The sequence below is a fragment of the Eretmochelys imbricata genome, chromosome 3 (genome assembly GCF_965152235.1).
Source record: "Eretmochelys imbricata isolate rEreImb1 chromosome 3, rEreImb1.hap1, whole genome shotgun sequence".
Lineage (NCBI taxonomy): Eukaryota > Metazoa > Chordata > Testudines > Cheloniidae > Eretmochelys > Eretmochelys imbricata.
Window position 1 is genome coordinate 113,160,456 of NC_135574.1, and position 17,649 is coordinate 113,178,104.

A 17,649-nucleotide genomic window follows, 5' to 3' on the forward strand; every position below is an offset into this window, starting at 1 on the left:
GGTATTTGTAGGTCTGCCTTTCTTGAATGCTTTTAGTAGAATTAGGAGACGTCTTTAACTATATTCAGCTGAGTCAGTGAACTCTAATTGCAGTGCAGAAAATACGCAAGCAAGTATACAAATGGTCACTAACCATTCTTTCTAAGCATATGTTATGGTCAGCTCTGGGTGTCACTTATTCTGTTATACCACATTGTAGTCAACTAGGGCTACATTACTTAACACGATTGATTTGGTGAAACCTGACCATGCAGTGTGTTTATGGTCTTGTGGTATTTCTGGAACTTCGTGTGTCCACTGTTGAATGAAATGTGTTTCTAGTCAAAGAACAGTAAACTCATCTTAAGAGATTTTGTCTTTTTAGAAAATTTTAGAAATTGAGATGGGAAGCAACCATATTATACACTTCATCTTGCTGGCAGAGCAAGCACTCCAGTATAATGTGCTCAGTAGTTTATTTTAGTTAGACACTTATAGTACATTTCGGTGACAGAGCAAAAACAACTTCATTTTTAGAAAAATATTGTGCATTATCAGTTTTTTTAGCAGTATGGAAAATGTGCATCTCCTTTATATTTAGAGCATAGATGAAGATCAAATTTCACTTTCTTTAATGAGCAGTTTAAAACTTGCTCAAATCCTAGTAGCAACATGTGTGGAATTTAATTTTTCACTTGTCTAACTTCAGGAAAATTAATGTTTCAGAATGGACAGCATTTCTGCTGTGCTTAGTAGCTAATGTATAAGAGCTTTGATTTAGGAGTAGAAATTAATATAAAATACTTCAAAGAAAGTTGTGTATCAAACTGGCAGAGTAAAGTTAGAGCTCTAAAAATCTGTTAAATATAATCAGTTACTGTATTGCTCAATTTGCTTTTGTTTACAAAAAGAAAACTACAAGAATTATCAAACTAGTTTCTATACCTATCGGCTTAGATACTTGTATGGCCTCCATCACTCAAAATATTAGTGCCTACCCAAGTATTTTAAAAATAGAAATAACAAAGAAATAAACTTATGTAAGCTTAGAATTCAATCTCAGCTTTCTCATTTAGTTCAGTCTTAGAATATATTGATCTATTTGCAGATCTATTTTACAGAAAACAAGTTTTTCAGTAAATGACTGTAAATGCTGAAAAGCTTAGCACTGCAGGCATTTTGGGGCACTTGTCTAAGAGCTGATTTATGTGTACTTTCCCAACATCCTTGTATTATTTGTGAAATATTTCAATAGTAGTGCAAAGCTGATAAGTGAGGATGCAGACATTAGAGATTTCTTTGTTGGTGTGTAAAAATACTTATCACTTATCTACACTGCTGTTTTTGAGAGCAGTCTTTCACAGATGACTGTTCCAAACCAGTCCTTGGAATCATTGTTATAAATTTGTATACCAATTCCTAAATAATTCTCTAATCTAAGAAATGGGTCACTAGCCATTGCCAATTCTTTATGTATAGTAAGTTGAAATAGAGCAGCAATTGATACAAGATAAATCCTATAAGTAACCAAACATGAGATATGGAGGTGACCAAACTGTGGTCTCTGAACCTCCAGTGCTCATGTTACACCACTTGCACAGTTTTAAGTAGTGTAGTGGAAATTTTCATATATGAAATTGGGCACAGTAGTTGACATTCATTTACATACCTTTTCTGTCTCCTGTTCCCATGGGTTAGTAATGGGGCGGAGATGGATCCATCCCAAATCATTTAAAAAGTGTTTGTAGTAGAGTTTTTTGTTGTTGTTGTAATTTAAACCAGAAAAGAAAGAAAGCAGTTTTGTAATGAGAAAATTTCCTGAAGATACAGGCCAGTTCCACTGTTACTCTTGCCCAAAATATTTGGTCTGCTAATCTAACACTTAAGGTATGGTGTGTTTTCACTGCAGAAAAGATGTTTTCAACTCAAGTTAAAATAGCAGTGAAGACATAGAACCTTGGCTTTTAACTTGGGTTAGCAGCTTGATTTCAACTCCAGGGTCTACTATAAGCTTTAACTCGCCACTTTACTAAATCTCAAATGAATTATCAGTTTGCATACTTTCAAATAATGGGCAAAATTGGAACTTTTGTATACTTCAATGAATCATGAAAGAAACATTTTTAACAAAATTATCTGTAAATGTAAGTAATAGGAGAAAGCAATGGGCAAGAACTTGTTGGCAGACACTACCAAGTTTGCCTCAGCAAGTATCAAAGTATCTACTCTTAGTGGATGTTGCTCCCTGCTGGGGAAAATGCTTTCACCATTATCACTCTGTATTTGTTGATGAAGAAAGGAAAGAGAGTTGTGTAGTATAAATCTAGTCTCAGGGTCAAGAAAAAAAATGTACATGGGCTATCTGCTCAATCATACAAGGAACAGACCTGAGAGAGCAGCTCTGAAGCAGAGAGTCAAAAAATGCATTTGCTATTGGTGTGTGCAGTTTATGGCTTGGTATAGTGAACCAACACTTACCCCTCTGTCAGTCTTCCCTGTCCTACACGTTGGCAGGTTCCAGTGGTGAATGCTTTTTTTGTAAGAGTCTGGTCTATAAATCTCCCATTGCATAGTTTGTAATTATTTAGCTGACTTACCCAGTCTCCTGGTATGTCCTTAAAAAGGTATATTTTACCTTTGTCAACTTTTTTTTAACAACTTCAACAAAAATTGAATGGGATATGAAAACTACACCCTGTAGGAACTAACAGCTTAAACACAAGCTGCAGCCTCTAATTATTAGGAAGAGCGGTCTCATCAGAAGAATAATTCAGAAGGAAATACCACACTTTTTCTGATCAGAGTAAATATTTTTAAAGAAGTTTTGTTATCAATCTGCTGCTTCATGAGCTGTGACTAGTTAATATGCTCAGCCTGATGAGTGACTCTTGTTTTCCTGAAAGTTGTTTTTTACTTACTTATTTGTTTGTTTAAAAAAGCTTTCTACAGGGTCACAAGACCAGGGTTTGAAAAATTTCCCTAACACTAGCTCAACGGCCAAGTCTGTTGGTCCACGTGAAAAAAGTGCATTGCCACTTCCACTGGAAAAACAAACAAAAATGCTCAGGCAATGCAAAGGAATAAGGCACTTGTGCATTATATGTAACTGTAGCATTTGTCAATCAAAAATCTGTTTAATAACCTTTTTTTTAAAAGTAACTCCCTGCCTCTTGTGCTCTTCTTATACTTTTTTCTGGCTTCATTCCACACACTCTCCTACTATAGGTTATGTAATATTTTGAGTATATAGTGTTACCTCATTTTTCCTTTTCTCTTGTGTTCCTTCTTTTCTGTATTGTATTCCGTATTCTCTCCCCAAACTTTGTGTGTTCTTTGTCTCACAATTCTAATCTGTCTCCTCTGTCTCTTCCTCTGTTGCACCTCTCTCCTCACATTCACATCTCTATACCGTTATGCACCTTCATCCAGTTCATACACATCTCTCTCTCCTCATTCCTGGTTCTTCCCCCTCTTACTTACCAGTTAAAACAGTAATGGACTTTGATTTCCTCTTTCTGATGAAAGAGCAGTGGTTCCAACCGTTCTGCTCTCCTACTCCCATCTTAAACAAATGGGACTGGCCCCTGGAATGTTCTTTCATGCTCTTCCTTCCTTTTAAAGGAGCAATAGTAGCCCCTATGCAGCCCTACTCCCATGCTTGCTCTCTTCCCGTAGGGGGAGGAAGCTAGGAGTGGCAAAGGCTTTGTTCGCTGGCCTCATTCAGTTCTTTCACCTGCTCCAACTTTTAACTTTCCTGAACTGGGCAAATGGATTATTTTTTCAAGCCCAGCCCGTAGTCTGCCTTAGGCTATACCTCCATGAGGAATCTCAGTGAATCCCCCACCAGTATTGGCACTGATGGAACTCCGAGTGTAGATGAGGCTTCTGTATCTGAATCAGTTTTTAACTTCATTGCTAGATTAAGTTGACAGGATGGTAGTAAGAGGTATTTTTGAAAAATTGTCTGTGTGAAACAGTTGTTTTCAACATTGTCTTATGAAGATGTCTCAAATTAGTATTTTGGTGCTTGTCTCTTCCCACATATTTGTTCTACTTTTGTTTTACTTTAGAAGTTTAAGGGATATTGAGTTTGGCCTTCGGTAAAACAAGGGAAGAGCTTGTGGGTCTCTGAAGATGTATTGGTTTAGGTTGGATGTTAGGAAAAACTTTTTCACTAAGAGGGTGGTGAAGCACTGGAATGGGTTACCAAGGGAGGTGGTGGAATCTCCTTGCTTAGAAGTTTACAAGGTCAGGCTTGACAAAGCCCTGACTGGGATGATTTAGTTGGGGATTGGTCCTGCTTTGATCAGGGGGTTGGACTAGATGATCTTGTGAGGTCCCTTCCAATCCTAATAGTCTGTTTTATTTTGAGCTTTCATGCTAAATGACATTGTGGAAATTATTTTGTATAACATTTTGCAATCAGCCAGAGGCCTTGACTAGGATGGAGCCCCATTGTGCTAGGCACTATACAAACATATAGTAAATAAGTCTCTGCCCCAAAAAGGCTTACAGTCTTGTTGAATAACATCGTCATCCTTTATCCAAAGTATTTATTGGGTGTTGAGGGTAAATAGACTTTAAAATAAAAAGTGGATTTTAAACAGTCACACTACTTAGCTACTAAGCTTTCAGCTGTTGTAATGACTAAATATCATTAGTTCTCCAGTGACCTTAAGCCATATCTACCCAGGGAATTTTTACAAAAAAGCATTACTAATTCCTGTTCACAACACTGTTAATAGCATTGGTAGCTGTAATGCAGCTGGCTGGCTGGTAACAGTTTTCAGCAGTGTCTTGACACACTGCTGCCATGTAATCATGCTGAGCAATGTTAACTATGACATAGCCATGTTGGAGTCTGGTTGCACTTCATGTGGTTTCATGTGTAGATAGGGCTTTGGAATAGAAATTAAGGTTGACCAAAAGGTGGTGAATCTTGAGCCGCTCTCCTATGACTTGTCACTGAGAAGCCCTGGGTTGAATTAAGAACTTGACTGACCAGCAAATTTTAAATCTGGTTAAACTGTACTGTTATCTTAGAGGCAGGGCTTGAAGTCAGTGGGGGAGGGAGGAAGTGTGGTGGAACACAGTTCCTTCTTCTTTATAAACAGCAGACTTTGTCTTCATTTCTCAGGCTTGAGGGAGTGCATTTCTCTCAGGGTTCCCCTTTCTTAGTGGCTGGTGAGGTGAGGACTTGCCAAGCAGAGGAATCTGAATTGTGAACAAGAGGAATTGCTATTGCCTGGCTGGGAAATTTCTGGTCCTTCAAGCCTTCTTCCCAGTAGGAGGAACAGCAGCATCAACTGATCAGAGACAAAGTCCTTATCTGTCTCTTCTACAAAAGTTCTTTCGATTAACAGGTCCAAGAGGAGGAGAGGATAGAAGAGCAGACACCAAATCCTTCAGCAGTTCCCTTCCTCTCTCCACATTCCAGAGAGGCAATATTCCAGGATTCCTGTAAAAGTCTATTATCTCCCTCTCCCTTTGATGTCCTGTAGAGAAGTGGATGTGGGGTTAAGTAAATTTAGGTGAGGTAAAAGAATGTAGGTTTACATGGGAACAAGGATATAGGATTAAAACTATCTTGGAGGGGCCAAATGATAATGGAGGAGTGAATTTTAGGGAAATCCAACTCAAAAAAACAAACCAGAAGAGGAGGTAGGGAAAACAGTGGAGTAATAAAAGGAAGATGACTTACAGAAAACTTAGTAGACATTAAATAATACATTTTAAAATTATTGTAGCTTGGTGCTAAAATATTACAATAAAAATACTCGGTATAAATGTGAGGAGTACATGGTTGTGTGTGGCAGAGAGTTAGGGAGAAATGCACAGTCTCCAGTATTTCTATTGCTAGGATGGGAAAATAACTTGCCCTGAGCCTGCTTTTTTGGTTTCTTTGGTTTCTTTATTAGCCTCTAACTTGCCTCTGAAAACTTACAGACAAATACTAGATAACTTAACTTCTTTGTGTTCATAAAATGTCTCTTTTGAACTATCGTAACATTTTCTAAAATGCAGCCAATTATATCTTTTTAAAAAATGGAGGGGAAGGGTGCACAGACCCTCCATTTGTTTGTTTTTTTGTAGCAATTTCTGTTTTCGATCCCTGTCAAATTGAAATTATAGCATTTATAAGAATTGATGTGTGGAGTATCAGATATGTGCCTCTCCCTTCACAGCAGGGTGCGTACACGCTCAATTGCACGCAGTTTGTCTTGCTTGGTTGGCCCTTTGTCTGAACTCCTTTCAGCTACATTTCTTTTTCCCTTTCCCATAGTGCAGCACATCACCACAAGATGATGCAGTGCCACATCACAACATTACTTTGAGACCTGTCACCAAGACCACCAAAACTGGTGAGCTTCGCCTCCTGCTTTTATCTACTTTAACTACTGTTCAGAGGAGTTCTGGAACATGAGCTAAACTGCCTTCTGGCTTATTCATTGACCTTTGAAAATGACAGAAATATTGTAAAGGAAAAAAGCAATATTTTTGTCACACATTTAATTAAAATATTGTAAATATTAGGGCCCTCTTGATTTTTTTTCAATTTGTTGCTGCTACTTAGGAATCTGTTAACTATTGTTGAAGCAGTTTTTCATGAAGTGATCTTTGAAATAGAGGTCTGAGCTGCAGGCTGTCTTAGAAACAGAAGCATTGGGTCAGCGCAAAAAAAAATAAGGTTTCATTTATGGACACTAACTTTTTTCTGGCTTTTTAAGCAGGTTCCTGTAACTCAATGCCTGCTGCAGAGATATTCAGCAGATTAGTAAATAGATGCTCTTGTCAGGCACATGACTGTATCTGATATATGGCTTGAAAAATCTCTTCACTTAGGCTGAATAGGAAGCTTTTCCAGTTGTCTGCCATCAACTTCTGCAGAATATAAGGTTTCATGTAAAATAAAGTTTCTATTCCTTTCTGGTTACAAAGATAACCTACCAAGTGTGAACCAAAGTTGTGCTGTCTCCTAAGTTTGCAGAAGTCTAATAAGGTGCCTCTGCTCCAATTTGCTTTGCCAAACTACAACAGTGTGATATGAACAAAATCAGTCAGTTTCAAAGCTGCTATTGAGAGCACTAACCTGTGGTGACACTTAAGCTGATAACAGTTTTGTGCTGCTATTGATTTACACAGATTTTTAAACGGTACAAGGGGTAGACACAGAAGCTGTTCACTGAGAGAAGAGGCTAGGTGAGAGGACACTCCTCTGGCATCAGCCAGAAAGTTGAAGGAGAGTAAAGTAATAAAGAATGATACAAGACCCAGTAGCAGCCAGGTCACACTGTAGTTAAGGATGGAAATAGTGCAATCTTTAGGGACTGGAGATGGCTAGGGCATTTCAAATGTATCAGTGTGTGTTTCACATACAGGGTTCAGGGACTGTATCCTGTAGGATCCCAGCGTTCTTCTCTTTCCCAGCAACAGGGAGGATGGTTGGCTTTTCGTAAGGCATTATTCCTGAATGTTGGTGCCCCACCTTCCATTTCAGAGTAAAATCCTGGCCCCACTGAAATCAATGGGGGTTTTGCAATTTACTTCAGTGCGGCTAGGATTTCACCATAGGTCTCCAGCTTGCTTAGAAGGACATAGCAAATTCCAGGACATTGGGAAATGAGTAGACTGGAATAAGAGAGAAGGAAAGATTTGTAGGATGAGTTAGAAAATAGAAGTACAGTTTGTAAATAGAAATACTTTTTTTTAGGGAAAAGAGAAGACAGTTAAAGCAAGAGGTGTAATAAGTGGGACTAGGTGAAGAGTGTTTGCAAAGATACTTCAATGTCATTAGTATTGAAATGCTTTTTACAGTATTCAACCAGCTTTTCAGCTGGTTACATAATATTTGAGAAAAAAGAAAAGGAGTACTTGTGGCACCTTAGAGACTAACCAATTTATTTGAGCATAAGCTTTCGTGAGCTACAGCTCACTTCATCGGATGCATACTGTGGAAAGTGTAGAAGATCTTTTTATACACACAAAGCATGAAAAAATACCATAATATTTGAGAGTTAATTACAAGATACTGGTGAAATTCAATGAATAAAAATAGTGCTATTCGATCAGCTATATGAGTTTAATTTTGAAAAAATATGAAGTATACAGTTGATTAACTTGTTAAAACTAAATATAGATTACGAAGTGTACAACTATTGTCCTTTAAATCGCTGGATAGGGATTGTCTCTGTTTATTGCCTTAGGATCATGGCAGCACAGGTATCCATCCTGGCTAGTAGGTTTGGACTTCAGGTTAGCAGGTATTAAGTGGATTTTTGTCAGACACATACCTAATGCAGGTGTCTAAATATGTATAAATACCTTTTAGAAAGGCACACTCTGTCGTGGATATGTTTAAGGTTAATCAAGCCTTATCTGGATTCTAAAATTTGACTTCAGCTGTTTCCTGGCAGAGTAATTGGTGCACTACAATTGTAACAAGATTATACTTAAATTTTTACCTTGACTTTTAGTTTCAAGGAAATTCCCTATAACCTTCAGTATCTGGAAGTCAAACTAACACATAATGGTACGAGCAGAGTTGATGAGGGCTGCAAGCTTCCTTCCTGTTGAAACTGGCCAGCAGACCAATACAAACTGTAGCTTGTGTTTTCTTCAATGCAGATCCAATGGCAACTCTGCAGAATGTGTTTTCCACTGACCAGCAATGAGCAGAAAGTGCTTGCCAACACAAATGAGTATCCTGAAATCTGCAACATTTCTCCACAAAATACAGTTCTCACACTGAAACAGTTATTTAGCCAGAAAAGTAGACAGAAGGAGTATGCTAGCATGAGTTATTGTAAAACTAGTTTTCTGGTTTGAAGTCTGTTGGGAATCCCAAAGAAATGGCAAAACAATATTTCAGTTTTCTGTCTTGGGGTCCCCAGTGATGCTCCCTGTTTGTGATCAAGGCAAGATATTACTTTAGGTTGTCATGCTAATGACTGTGGTAAAATGCTCTTTGAAGTCAGCAGTTTTAACAATATGATATGTAAACTTTTATATTTCCCAACACGCTAATCTTTCTGAATTTTTTCTATCATTTCTGACTAGTTCACTTTTTTTTTTAGTTTGGTAGAAGTATAGCATTGTAGCTTTAATTGTGCCTTTTGAATTTAAGGATTGTATGCTTGCTTATATTGAGGATTTTATCATAAATAGGGCTTTATGCTTGATCCCCTTATCTCTACCTAATTTATCAAAAGGCTTTGTATTAGAAGAAATGATAAACTTTTTCCTTTTATCCTTTTGTTCCAGAAAAGAGAAGAAAATCTTCTCTTATCATGAAATTATAACATAAGCACAAAGTTTTATTCATACCTTTGTTCTTGCCAGTTTCTGTGGAAAAAGTCCACATCTACATTTTTAAATTAGCCCGGCCCATAATCCACATTTTAGTATTTTTGCAGGGAAAGCATTACAAAATTGGAATGGGTGAAAATTTGAGTCCTTCTCAAATATGAGGTTAAGTATAATCCTGTGCCACTTTATCTGCATAAAATTGGTCCTCTGCTCTTCTAAAAGTTGGGCAGATTTTGTTAACTGAGGATGTTTTGGCTTTGTTACATGGTAGTATCCTATATCTGTGTTTCAGTTGTGAAAAGAAAATATCCAGCCCTCCAACTTTACTTGTCTCTCATGAAATTGTTGAGAACTGCCCCATATTTGATCATAAAAATGAAGTTTTTAGCTTTGTATTTTTAGCTTCCTGAAAACATTTGGTGCCTTGCCATAGCTATGACTAGGGGGAAAAAATTTAAAAGTTTTTTGTATAAACTAGAGAGAGTAGCAAATAGCTAGAATTTCACAATTGTTAATTGTACTTTGATGAAAATCGTTGGAAACTTCAAATTATTTTACAGATATTAATCACCGTGTCTATTTTGAGGTATTTCACAGATGCCTATTACCTTGATATCTATGCATCAGACTTAATTATTTAGAAAACATAAAATTCCTGAAGGTGTAGTGGTGGGGGTTTTTTGGGGGGTTGGGGGGGAGGTGGTTTAACAGTCTCATTATTCTGAAGTGTGTGTGTTGGGGTTTTTCTTACCAAAAAGAAGGGGAGAAGTTATTACTTGAGAGAGGTTTTGTTGAAAAGGTTAGGTGACAGGGCCACATGTGTTCCATGATTACATGACTGTAGAATCCACCCCTTACCACAAAATCATGCTCTAGAATCAAAAGTTGCATTTAAAATTACATTTTTAACCCATGTTGCAGAGAGATCCTTCCAAATGGGAAGAGTATAAATTGAAGCATAATTGTCTTTCAGGGGTTTTAAACAACATGGAACAATAGCTGCAAGAGATGTGAACTGCTCACAATTATCACAATAGGGTATTAACTCTCTAGAATCTAGTTATGACAATTTAAACTTTGACATGGTTAGTTATTAGGGCTGTCGATTAATCGCAATAACTCACGTGATTAAAAAAAATTAATTGTGATTAATCGAAGTTTTAATTGCACTGTTAAACAATAGCATACCAGTTGAAATTTATTAATATTTTTGGATGTTTTTCTACATTTTCCAATATATTGATTCAGTTACAACACAGAATACAAAGTATACAGTGCTCACTTTATATTACTTTTGATTACAAATATTTGCACTGTCATTTTTACAGACACAAGAAATAGTATTTTTCAGTTCCCCTGATACAAGTACTGTAGTGCAATCTCTTTAAAGGTAAAGTACAAATGTAGATTTGTTTTTGTTACATAACTGCACTCCATAACAAAACAATGTAAAACTTTAGCACCTACAAGTCCACTCAGTCCTACTTCTTGTTCAGCCAATCGCTAAGAGAAACGAGTTTGTTTAGATTTGCGGGAGATAATGCTGCCAGCTTCTTATTTACTTGCCTTATATTTTCTTGCTTGTAAATGGTATCTTCTGAAATACCACTTTCTGATCCTTTTTAACAGAAGAATATGTTCTCATGTGGCAGGTGTTGAGAGGAATAAAGACGAGTGCCTTCCATGAAAATCTTAGCTCAATTTTGAGCTCAAGTATTTATAACAAAATTTGATTGGGGCTGAATGGTTCAGTTGAACTTCTTGTCTTATGGCTCAGATTCTGTTTTAAGTCACTGGCAAAAATGAGTGTAGTCTCATCCTAATTCTGGTTTTAAATTCTGGTTTTCCTTTCAGTTTTTGGGGGGATGAGAATTGGGACTCCCATCCTTCGGTATTTTTAAAAGAGGGCAGGAGATTCTAAAGCTTCTCGAGGGAAACATTTCAGGTTTTTCCCTTTTTTGGCTATTTATCCTAGTACTTCCAGTGTAACTAGAATGGCTGTAGTTCCCAAATCCGTATAGTGTTACATAAACACCTCAGAACTGATAGTATTTTTGAAGCTATTTACCCCTCAATGGAGCTAATTTCTGTGTTAAAGATAATCCCATTTGTGAGTTGGGAAAATACCTGTGTGTACTTCTATATATAAAGACATAGGACTACACTCAGGATTTATGTGATACGGAAACAAGACTCTTTGCATCTCTGTTCCCAGTGGTGGCACACTATAGCATCGCCTGTGCTCTTGCTTAGAATCTTTCCTGTCTCAAGTCCTACCTTGTCTCCATGTAGACAACCCCAGAGAGAATGGGGCCTGGTCTACACTGAAAACTTAAATTAACATAGCCATAGTCCTCAGGGTTGTTTTCTAAAAATAAAAATCCATAGCCCTGAATGTGGATGCTGTGCTGACCTAACCTTTGATGTAGGTGCAGCTATGTCAATGGAAGAATGTTTTCGTCAACCTAGCTGCTGTTTCTCGGGGAGGAGGAGTTTCTATAGTGATGGGAGAAACACCTTCATCTACACTCCAGGGTTACAGCAGCATAGTTATGCTGATATAGTGCGCCTGTAGTATAGACGTGATCTGTGTGTGTACCAAGCCAGAGTGTAAATCTACAGCACGCTAGTCTGCTCTAGGCTAAGTCACTGCGAGTACAACTACACTGCAATAAAAGATCTGCTGCACGGCCCTGGTTGGCCCATGTCTCTTGACACAGGCTTGGGTTGCAGGGCTAAAAATTGCAGAGTAGACTCTCAGGCTGGAGCCTGGGCTCTGAAACCCTGCAAGATGCTGGGGTCTCAAAGCCCTGGTTCCAATCTGAGCTGGAACATCTACACTGTAATTTTTAACCCTGCAGCCCAAACTCTTTAAGCCTGAGTCAGTTGACCCTGGCTCTGAGACTCAATGCCTCAAGTTTTTTTTTTTTTTTTTTAAATTTTATTGCAGTGTAGACCTATCCGTATGTGTCTCTGGCTCCTCTGGGATTTTCTATCAACTTTATTTCTGTTTTCTTTGCTTTGTTTTTCTTTTTTTCTGTCTCCCACATACTCTTTTTCGTGTTCTCACACTAAATCATTCTCCCATAACCAGTCCCATGTGCGTAGGTGTACAAATGCTTAGACTAGCCTGCCATGGCAACTCTTTGATTGGTGGATGGTGGTGTGGGCAACTATCCTTACCCAGCTGCCACCTCTTGGACTGAGAGGGAAACTTGAGAGTTAGGTAACTGCCGGGGTTGAGGAAGGAGTGGGAGGCCCAGAGCCTAGGAAGGAACTATCTTGTGCGTGAGGAGTGCGCTTTGAACCTCAAGAAGAGCTGCTCCCTTCCAATTGTGTCCGTTTGAAAGGAGCTAAGGAATCCATAGCGGAGAAGGAGCTGCAACTGTGGCTAGTGAGGGCAGAGATGGTCCTCAGGGAAGAACTAGAGCAACAGGCACATCAGGCTTTCTGCACTAGAGAATTTAGACCAAGAAGCAGTTCCTGTCTGAAAGGTTTCTGCTTTAGAGTAACCTAATACAGAGTGCTAGAGAAAAGGAAAGTTGATAGGCTGGCAAGGTATAGCAGCATTGGACAGATTTGCTGCCCGTGCAATGTGCTGCTGGTCTTGGCAGTAGCTTTCTTATGGTCATCCTGGGCAGAAGTTCAAACCCTTCATACATTCTTAGCACAGTGAGAGAACGCAGGATCACGCTTAGCTTTTCCATCTTACCCAATCTTTGTTGTCTATTTTTTCTCTCATTTTTTTAATCTGTTTTGCTTCCCTTGTGTTAACTTCTAATCCTTTTTTTAACTGTCTAACTGCCTGTTCCCTCTGTCTCACCGCCATGTGATGCAGCATCTTTATTTTCTTTAGACCTCCTGTTCCCTAAATCAATTATTAATTTTGCAATAGCACCTAGAGGCCACAGTGTGCTAGGCATTATAAACCATATATAAGAAAATGTTGCTGCCCCAAACAGTTTCCATTGTAAATCAGTGATGTTCACCTGTTTCATCCTGAAGGCAGAACATATTTCAAAACACAAATGGCCACAATTTTACCCTTTCTTAGCTTGCTCAGTGAGCCAAAATTCAGTGTCTCGTTTCCTGCAGGGGGAGAAACCGATGAGTTAGGTAGCTCTTTGCAATCCTGTTTGCTTACAAAAAGTGTACAGTCTGTTTTCCTGAACATAGTAGAAATCAAAGAGGTGGCAGTTTCTTTGCTCACTATTCCAAGCCTTTTTCCAAAAAGCTCTATTGGCTTTCTCTCAAGACCATGTTACTACTGTTTTTCTTGCTGTCTCTTGGTTTTCCTGCTGCCTTCTGTCTCCTTCTGAGTTCTGACTCTCTCAGACCTCCACTCAATTATTCCCACCCTGTTTGTGTGTGCATTCAGACCCCAGAGGAGACCCCCTCAGACTGCATGGCTCAACTCCTTCTCCTGTCTGGCTCTGCTGACGTATTGGGGCAGTAGTTTCCATTGTTTCAGCTGTTGATAAACAAGGAGGCATTTAGCCTGAATGGAAGGTGGTTATGTTTGTGACATGGCAAACCAACTAACCTGTGTATGACCCATAACAACTTAATAAGAGGCATTGCAATTGTAATCAGGACAATTCACTTGTGTGGATATTAAAGAATATTAATTAGCCTAGCAATCTCCAACCCATTCGCTTTGTATCGATAAGAATAATTACGAAGTGTATTTGTCTTTTTCCAGGAGCTGGAATACCTAAAGGGGACTGTATTTTAGCTTCTTGTTAACCAGTGTGGTGCTACAGAAGCTCATTTGTTACTAGTTTGGTGAATCTAATTATAGAATAAACCACCAGTTTTTGGGTTGTCTGCCCTTTTTCTTGCAGTGTGCCCTGAATGTGCCATTGTCAGTGGTGGTCCATTCTAAGCACTGGTCACAATATTGACCAGCTTCAGTAAGCTTTTTGACTGCCCACAGATCAGACAGTTTGCCGGGAATAATCCAGCCTGTAGCATAATAAATATTTTGGGGCAAATTCTCTTTCCTGAAACTACCCATAAGTCTTCTGTTGATGATTCCCCTGGCTTGGGTGAGTCCCCAGTAGGTGTAGAGCCAGCGTAGTTGGCTTCTACACTTCCCTTTCCACAGCCTCTGGTGCAGAGGGTATGTTAGGGAGTAAGTAGAGAGAGGTTGCTGTGCTCCTGCTATCTCTATGCTAGGAACACTGTACTAGTGTAGGCACGGCCATCCTGGGACGAATGCAGCTATACCAGCAAAGCTACACTTTGTATTAGTGTGGTAAAACCAGTCCTGGAAGTGAAACCAGCTACACTAGGAGCTTTTGTTAGCACACTATCACAGTCAGGGATCACACCTCTCCATACTCCTACAGACTTCGGTCGCATAACTGTCAGTTAGTACAGACTGGCTTTTACCTGATATATGGTCTCTTGGGGACAAGTTAGAGCAGCCCCCAAGCTGTTTTAACCTGATCTCGGTCTGGGGAAGAAAATGAGGCAGCTGTAGTTTAGTGCTTACTTCTCCACTTCTCTTCTACAGTTCTTCTCCCCCAGCCCGGGCAGCCCTGGATAGCTGCGTTGAAAAGGAGAGCCATTCTTTGCTATATCCACAGGTTGGCAGGGAAGTAGACGATGGAGCAGTCCTGCTCTCCTCTCTTACTTGAAATGCAGAAAGTAGCCTGCAGTGGCAGCTCTTGGGCAGCTGCAGCAGGGAAGGGACTGCCTCTGCTTGGAGCGTTTCTCATTCACCTTGGGTGAATGGGGACTATAAGGGCAGCGGTGGGGGGCAGTGCCCCACCTCTAGCCTGTAGCCACAGGGCTGATTCAAACAACTCAGCTTAAAAATTATAGGACATCGTTCAGGGAACACATTTTCAATTCATAATAGAATTGAAATTTTTTGCTCAATACAGTTGCCTTTTAGGGACACAGGTTAAACACCACTGGTGTCCCCCATCAGTCTTCACTTCCTCAGACTAAACAAACCCACTTTTTCAATCTTTCCTTCTAGGTCATGTTTTATAGATCTTTAATTTTTGTTGCTCTCCTCTGAATTTGCTCCCCAGTTTTTCCACATCTTTCCCAAAGTGTGCTGCCCGGAACTGTACACGTGCTACTGGAGTTGAGGCCTTATCAGTGCTGAGTAGAGTGGAAGAATTAATTCTTGCTTACAACACTCATACTAATGCATCCCAGAATGTTGTTTGCTTTTTTTCCCCCAACAGTATTACATTATTAACTCATATTTAGTTTGTGATTCACTATAACCATCAGATCTTCTTCTGCAGTACCTCTTCCTAGGTAGTCATTTCCCATTTTTGTATTTGTGCAATTGATTATTCCATTGTAAGTGTAGAGGTTTGCATTTGTCCTTCTTGAATTTCATCCTACTATGTTTATTTCAGACCACTTCAATTTGCCAAGCTCATTTTGAATTCTAATCCTGTCCTCTAAGCACTTGCAGCCCCTCCCAGCTGGGTATTATCTGCAGACTTTAAGTCTACTCTCTATGCCAGTATCCAAATCCCTTATGAAGTTATTAACTAGAACTGGACCCAGGAAGGATCTCTACAGGACCCAACTGGATATGTCCTTCCAGCTTGACTCTGAATCTTTGATAACTACTCTGAGTACAGTTTTCCAACGAGTTGTGTATCCATCTTATAATATGTTAATCTAGGCTATATTTCCCTTGTTTTTTTTATGAGGTCATGTGAGACTGTATCAAAAGTCTTATGAAAGTTGAGACCTACCACATCTACTGCTTTCTCCCTATTCACAAGGCTTATTACCCTGTCAGAGAGCAGTGTTGCCAACTCTAGTAATTTCATCACAAGACATGTCATATTTAGTATTTTTCTTAAAACCATAGTTCCTAGATTACTTGAGAATTTCAGTTTTCACTTAGTTTCTACCCCTTACTGTTCAAGAGAAGATCTTGAAAACGTGACATCTCTTGGTGGTAGGGGTGGGGGGGGAAGCAGAAGGCAAACCGACTCCTATTTATTTATCTAATCATAATTGTTGAGGGACTGATTTTCAAAGAGTTGGCTTGACAATAGTGAGAAGGGACTTGGGGATGCTATGGGGAAAAGACAAAGGAGATGGAAAAAAGGGAAAAGGAGGAAGGGAAAAATGGAGATAAGCAGAAAGGTGAGCTTTGAAGGGGTTGTGAGGGGCAATGTGGGAGAGAGGGTGAAGCAAAATGCTAATCAGAACTGAGGAAAGAATGTCATAAACTTTCGGAAGTTGGAATCTGACATTGCCAGAGGCTAGGAAGGTGTGAGGGTGTGCTGCAGCATCCGCTGTCAGCTGCTTCTGGGGACAAGTCTTTGGCTTCTATGTTGGCTTTGCCCTTTGAGTTTCTCCTCTGAACCCAGTTCGTAGGCGGGGACTACATGGTGCATACTGCCCATTTTCTACAGAACTTTCAAGAACTTTGTCTCCATCATTAATTTCATTCTGTTAGATGGAAGTAGTTGACAGTGGTTTAGGTAGGTTGAATAACACTAGAGGAAAAGAATCACTGCTAGTGTCACTTTCTTTTCTTTCTGCCTCCTTTTTACTTGTTCTCCTTTTCTGATACCTGTAACAGAAAAAGAAAATGATCCCTTTACATTGTCATGACCATGTCACTTACACAGCAGCTCTTTCTTATTTATGCTTTGAAACTGAATCAGAATATATTATTATAATCAGCTTCAAATTGCTGCAGATTTTGGGCAAATATAATTGTGCAAGTGCATTTGTGATTGAAATGGGAATTTTGCAATATTTTCATAGCTGACTAAATAACAAAATGTGGACCCGAGTAAATGTGCCATTACTGCAATTCTGTGCCAAATTTAAGGCTTTGCGATTTGTATACATTACTAAATAACCTCACCGTTCAGTTCATTTGGCATGCTCAGTTCAAGGGAGTCCCAGAATTGGAATTGCGGGGTTGTTTCAGGTCAGGATTGAGGTGCATTAGTAGAACTGTTTGAGAATGTGTTCATAGTGCCTTCGTGCAGTATACATGGGCTAAATTAATGTTAATGAGCCTTATGTTCATTCGAAACTTGAAGTACTTCATGTTCTCAACTCTTTTTAAGATTAATATAGGATAGTGGAAGGATATGAATGTTCAGAATCTGTTTTCTGTTCTCTTCAGCAGATTGATATATGATAGCAGACTCATTCAGTTTCCTGACAAGCAGTCTAAGTTGTAAAGTCTTGGGAGCCACTGAAGGTTTCAGCTGTTGAACTTAATGTCTGTTTTGTCTTCTCATAAATTAAGTATTTTAGGCAATGTCAAGTTTTACGCAAATGATGTAAGAAGACTGAGAATTGTTGAAAGGTACTTGAAAAATCAACTAAACCTGTGCCCTTGGAAGGGCCTAGGAG

General features: G+C 39.1%; 1 protein-coding gene across 2 annotated transcripts in view; it reads left to right on the plus strand.

Annotated features, from left to right (window-relative positions):
• Window positions 1–17,649, plus strand: part of TAB2 (TGF-beta activated kinase 1 (MAP3K7) binding protein 2) — a 142,821-nt gene that overhangs the window by 4,137 nt on the left and 121,035 nt on the right. Inside the window, exon 2 of one of the 2 annotated variants that reach the window (XM_077813183.1) lies at window positions 6,263–6,341. The gene's annotated coding sequence lies outside the window, so the exon portion shown is untranslated. The remainder of the gene's footprint in view (window positions 1–6,262; window positions 6,342–17,649) is intronic. The other variant, XM_077813184.1, reaches the window with a different exon arrangement.